Genomic DNA, 6,020 nt, shown 5'->3' with positions numbered 1-6,020 from the left:
ACATAGGGAAGTTACTCCCCCAACCCCTCCATCCTCCTCCCTTCCACCTCCTCCCATAGCAGGTCCATAGCCTCAGGTCTAGGGGGCAGAATTGAGAATCAGCTGCAAGGGTCTGAATGTAAATGTAAGCAAACATCATGCAAATAAGGAAGAGCTGTGGCAAGAAGGGATTATCTAGCTCTCAAGGATGGGGCTGGGGAATTAGAAGTGGGGTGTGCTGCCCTCTCCAAGGGTACTTACTGTTCTAGGGCTGACTGAGCTGGTCATGGGGATGATGAAAATCCCACATCTCCTGGTTCCTGGCCTTCTGCCAAAATGAGAGGAACCCTGGATGTGGGCACACACTTACTCTTAAGAATTTGATACACACCACACTCACTGAAGACACATGGATATATTTCAGGTCACAGGCCTCAGGGCAGGGGAGGTCCCAGAGATGACCTATTTGACTGCAGGACATTGAGGCCCCTAGTTTCCTGTCTTCCTGTTTCTTCCCAAGTCCACACACTACTTACCTGCAAGCCTGAGAAAGCCCCTTGGCCTCAGTTATAATAGCAAGCCAGCTCGGCTCCCCACGTCGCTTCACTCCCTACTCCCATTTATCATTCCTTTTGACAGACAGGGAAATCCAGATCCAGACACCGGCTTGTCAGTTGTATCCAGATGACTAGGGAAAGAGGGTATAGCTCCAGGTTGAATCTCTCACTCCATACCCTGTGCTCTGGCTGAACTCAGTTCCCCCACTTTACTCTTTGGAGCCTATGGGTCAGCCCCTCCCTGGGCCTACAAGTTCAGTCTGCTGCAGCAGTTGGTCCTCCAGGGTCTGTAGATATCCCTAGACTGTGTACACTACAGCCATTGGAAGGCCAAGAGTGCAGAAAGCCAGCCAGCTGGTGCTCCTCAGCTCCATCTGGCAGAAGGTCAGGGAGGCTTTCTCTGAGGACAGTTCCAGGACTCTAAGTCACTGCACTGGATGTGCCTGAATCGCCACCTAGTGGTAGCATGGCCTCAGTGCCACAACAAGACCTTGTGCTGGGATTCCCTCACAAGGGGCCAGCAGCCCCTTGTGAGTCCTTCTGGGTAGGAGTCTAAGGAGGTGTGTACAGCAGACAGAGCAGTAGGTGCAGCAACACAGGAGGCCAAAGAACTAGGCCTGAGTACCACGTGGAGCCTGCTGAACGGAACAGGAGGCTGGCCATTGTGGGGCTTTGGATGTGAGCTCAGATTTGGCTGTGGATGTTAATGGGAGCCACAGGGTGGATGCAAGGAACAGCCTGCTGGGTACACATCTGGGATTAGGAGGATGCTGCAGCACAGGCAGAAAGATGATGCTGGCTTGGGGGAGGGTGGGGAGATGGCAGACAATGGCTGGATTCAAGAACTGGAAGGGCTGTTAGATGGGATGGGCCTCTGATCTAAATAGGGTGCCAACAGTGACTCTGTAAAGGGAAATGGGAGGGAAGGCATGGTGCTTCTTAGGAGGCTGAGGCAGGAGGATTATTTGAGTCTAGGGGTTCAAGACTAGCCTGAGCAAAACAGAAAAGTCTGTCTCAAAACAAAAATGATGAAAAAGAGACTGAGAGAGAGAGAGAGAGAAAGAGAGAAAGAAGCAGAGTTAGAGAGAGGGAAAGGGGGAGAGAGGGAGAGAAAAAGAAATTTCTTAAAAGCTGGGGAATCAGACTGAGCCTTGGTGATGCACACCTTCATTCCCAGCACTGGGGAGGCAGAGGCTGGCATATCTCTGTGAGTTCAAGACCAGCCTGCTCTACAAGAGCTAGTTCCAGGACAGCCTCCAAAGCCACAGAAAAACCTTGTCTGGGAAATAATCAAACAAATAAATAAATAAATAATGGGGAGTCAGAGAGATGGCTCAGTTGGGTGGAGGTTCTTACCACTCAGCCTGATGGCCTGAGTTCAGGCCCTGGAACCCACACACGGTGGTGGAGGAAGTGTTCTTCTGACCACATGTGTGAGTGTGCAATACACACACACTCACACATAGAGAATAAATAAATGTAACAAAAATGTAAGGAAGAAAATGAATGAGCCATGTGGTGATATATTATTTGTGATTTAATAAAGATTGCCTAAAGTATCAGAAAGCAGAGCCAGCCACACTAGTTAGCTGTAGAAGACACACAGTGGTGGCACACTTCTTTAATCCCAGGACTCAGGAGACAGGCAGATAGATCTCTATGAGTTCAAGGCCGCCCTGGCCTACACAAGAGTGAAGAGTAACAGAGCTGACTTCTTTGATCCCAGCACGGGCTCACATGCTTTTAATCCCAGCACTGGGGAGGTGGAGACAGGATGATATATTGAGAAAGGCGTAAAAGGAGGAGGAGGAGACAGAACTGAGAGCTTTTGCTTCTAAGGACTCTTGGAGACAGGATTGCCATTTCAGCTGGGTTGAGCTAAGATCTACTGGCTGGCTACTTTGTTTCAGCTTTAAGTTTGAACCCCATTATTGGTCTCTGTGTTTTTATTATTGATCTTACAGAGCAAGGTATGGTGGCACACCCCTTTCATCAAATAGGAGGTAGAGGCAGGTGGATTGCTGTAAGTTCAAAGCTGGTCTGGTCTATATAGAGTACAGGTCAGTCATGGTTATATAGTGAGACCCTGTCTCAAAGACATACACACATAGGTGCCCTCTTAGTTAATGACCCACATTATTTATATACTAACAACTCCCAGGACACACTAGTAAGAAAGGGTTATCAGAGAGTGAGCCTAAGAACCTGAGGTTATGGAACCCAGTGAGGTAGAGGAGGTTGAGGGTGAACTGCTTTGCTCTCATGGGAATTACTTTCCTTTTTGGATCTCGGTTCTGTTTGTAAACAATGACACTGGGAATGGCCTGTCCCTTGTATAGTTAGGGCACAGTTACAATTGGGAGAGGGCCCAGGTGTGAGTGGCATCTAATGTCCCTTTTCACCCCTCCCATAAGAGACACTAAGAAGCCAGACCTTGGTGAGTGTGATGCACAGGTACACTTCTGAAAGTTGGAGGCTAGCCTGGTCTACATAGTTCTAGGATAGCCAATCCCTATCTCAAAAAAAAAAAAAAAAAAAAAAAAAAAAAAGGCATTTTCTACCCTTTATTTGTTGGAGAATCATTAAGTGCATTGTGAGTGGAGGTCAGAGGACAACCTTCAGCATGAATGATTCAAATCCTCCCCTGAGAGAAAGGAATTCAGGTTATCAGTTTAGGTGAAACCATCAGGCCTTTCATTGTTTTGTTTTTTGTTTTTTATTTTTTGTTTTTTTGATTTTTGACCAACTCCCTAGCCCTCACAGGGATGCCCAGGTGCTAACCTAGTCCAGATGATTGCTTACAGGTGTGCCCCGTTTGCCTCCTCGGTGGCTCTAGACCTTGTCAAGTTGGCAGTCCATCTCAATCATCATAGGTTTTGGGGGATGATCTGTGCAGGTGTGAGATAGGATCAGGCAGTGCCCTCTTCTTGTGTAGACAGTTCTCTTTCTCTCCATTCCTACCAGGTAGACTAGGGTTCTTGCCACTAGTCTGGGGTGCTCAGGCAATCCACTGGGAGACATCTAATTTGGATCTGGCCACTGTGGCTGACTTCTGCTAGCCAAAGGGAGTTAGAGGGAGAGGTCTCATTTTAGCATGGCAGGGTCAGACATTGGCACCTTGGGTGGGAGAGCACAATAGTGAAAACAATGAGGGTTTAGAAACCAAAAGGACTTGAGATTATGAAGCCTCAGGACCCGAGGCTGTTTATCCCAGGTTGGAACCTCAGCTCTGATAGTATATGGGACAGACCTTGAGCAATTCTGAGCCGAAATGTCTTCTGCAATGTTTATTTCAGCACCGGGGATTGATCACAGCCTCAAGCAACCAGGCAAGTCTTGCACTGCTGAGTTACATCCTTATCCCAGTTTTTTTTTTCTTTTTTTGAAGCAGCGTCTCTACATACTCCGGCTGTCCTATAGCTCCGTCTATAGACCAGGCTGGCCTCACAGTCAGAGTGTGGGCCAGCATGCAATGCTCAGCTTTCTTCCTCTTTAAGCACAGATTCTATTCCTGAGTGTTTTGAGGGTGGAATAGGGCAATGAGGTACTTTGTTGAGAAGCAACATAACTGAGAGCAGTAGACAAAAGCCTAAAGACCTTTCCTCTACTAACCAGGCCCTCTACTAACTGTCAGCCTGCAGTACACCCCACTGGTGGAGAGTAAGCAGAGGCTCACAGGGTGCCCCATTGTCTGTTGCCTGGCTCACAATTAAAAAAAAAAAAAAAAAAAAAAAAAAGGTTCCTGAGCTATATGGTAAAAACATGGTTGTCTCTTATGTCAAGACCTGGTGGCTGTAGAGATGGCTCAGTGGCTAAGAGCTCTTACTGCTCTTTCAGAGGACCTGGATTCCTTTGCCAGCACTCAGGTCAGGTAGCTAGCAAATGACTGTAACTGCAGCTCCAAAGGGTCCAATGCCACTGGTCTCCACAGGCCTTTGCCCAGGTATACATATAATACACCACACACACCTCCCAGTACTCAGGAGGATGAGGCAGGAGGATTGTCAGTTTCTCAGTGTTTATTTATGGCTATTTTTTTCTTTTCTGGTTTATTTATTTATTTATTTATTTATTTATTTTGGCTTTTTCGAGACAGGGTTGTTTCTTTGTGGTTTTGGAGGCTGTCCTGGAACCAGCTCTGGTAGAAAAGGCTGATCTCGAACTCACAGAGCTCCACCTGTCTCTGCCTCCTGAGTGTTGGGATTAAAGGTGTGAGCCACCACCGCACAGCTGAGGCACTGCTGAGTGTGGCACACCCACTCTGAGTCATGGCCTTCCCCAGAGAAGAGCTCCTGAGCAAGGCAGGCCAGCCTGAGCAGCACACCCAGGCGTGCCAATAAGCAATGACGGGGCTGGCACTCTGCAAATGGCTATGGCCTTGTTTATGAGACTTGTCTTTTTGTTTTTTGGAGACAGGATTTCTCTGTGTAACTTTGGAGATCAGACTGGCCTCCAACTCACAGAGATTCGCTCAGCTCTGCCTCTTGAGTGCTGGGAGTAAAGGTGTGCACCACTACTGCCTAGCTCCAGCCTTTTTTTTTTTTTTATCTATTTACATTTATGTTTTGTTTTAGAGACAGAGTTTCTGTGTGTAGTCCTGGAACTATGTAGACCAGGGTAGCCTTGAACTCACAGACATCCATATGCTTCTGCCTCCTAAGTGATGAAATTAAAGGCATAGTACATTAAAATTTATTATCATTATGGTGTATGTGTGTATAGGAGATATACATGCTACAACATGCATGTGAAGGTTGGAGGACAATATTAACTCCCACCTAATTGAATCAGGGTCTCCTGTTTCCACTGGGCTAATTCACTTGCTGGCTCTCCAGCAATTCCCCATCTCAGCAGAGGAGTGCTGTGATTACATACTCAACCACCACATTCAGCTTTTTTTTTTTTTTCCTTTTTTTAATTTTTGTTTTGTTTTTGAGAAAGGGTTTCTGTATAGCCCTGGCTGTTCTGACCTTTGCTTTGTAGCTGGCTTCAAACTCGCAGAGATCCACCTACCTCTGCCTCCTGAGTGCTGTGTTTAAAGGCATGCACCACCCAGCAGGCTTTGTTATTTTTTAAGATTTATTTCAGTGTTTATTTATGTGTGTGCACTCATGCTTGAGCACACCAAAGCCAGGACAGCTCCCCTGGAGCTGGAGTCACACATGTTCTAAACTGGAAATGGGTGCTTGGAACTAAATATGTACTCTTAGTCGATCTTTTTTTTAAACAGTTGCCATTAGGTGTTTGAGTTTCTGGTCTTTTTACTGGTTTCATCAGTCTGTACAAACTTTGTTCTGATGTGTTGGGAACCAGGGTAGGAATTGCATTGATTTGACAGGTGGAGAAACTGAGGCACAGAGGAGTTAAGTGACCCGGCCAAGGATATCTAACTGGTATTAACAGAGCTGTTTCCAAAGAGAAAGTTTTCTGGCTTGGTTCTCATGTCAACATAAAGAGAAAGGAAACAAAGGAGGGAATAACATA

The sequence above is a fragment of the Phodopus roborovskii genome, unplaced genomic scaffold (genome assembly GCF_943737965.1).
Source record: "Phodopus roborovskii unplaced genomic scaffold, PHOROB, whole genome shotgun sequence".
In the NCBI taxonomy this organism is placed as follows: Eukaryota; Metazoa; Chordata; class Mammalia; order Rodentia; family Cricetidae; genus Phodopus; species Phodopus roborovskii.
Note: the sequence above shows the minus strand (reverse complement) of the source record.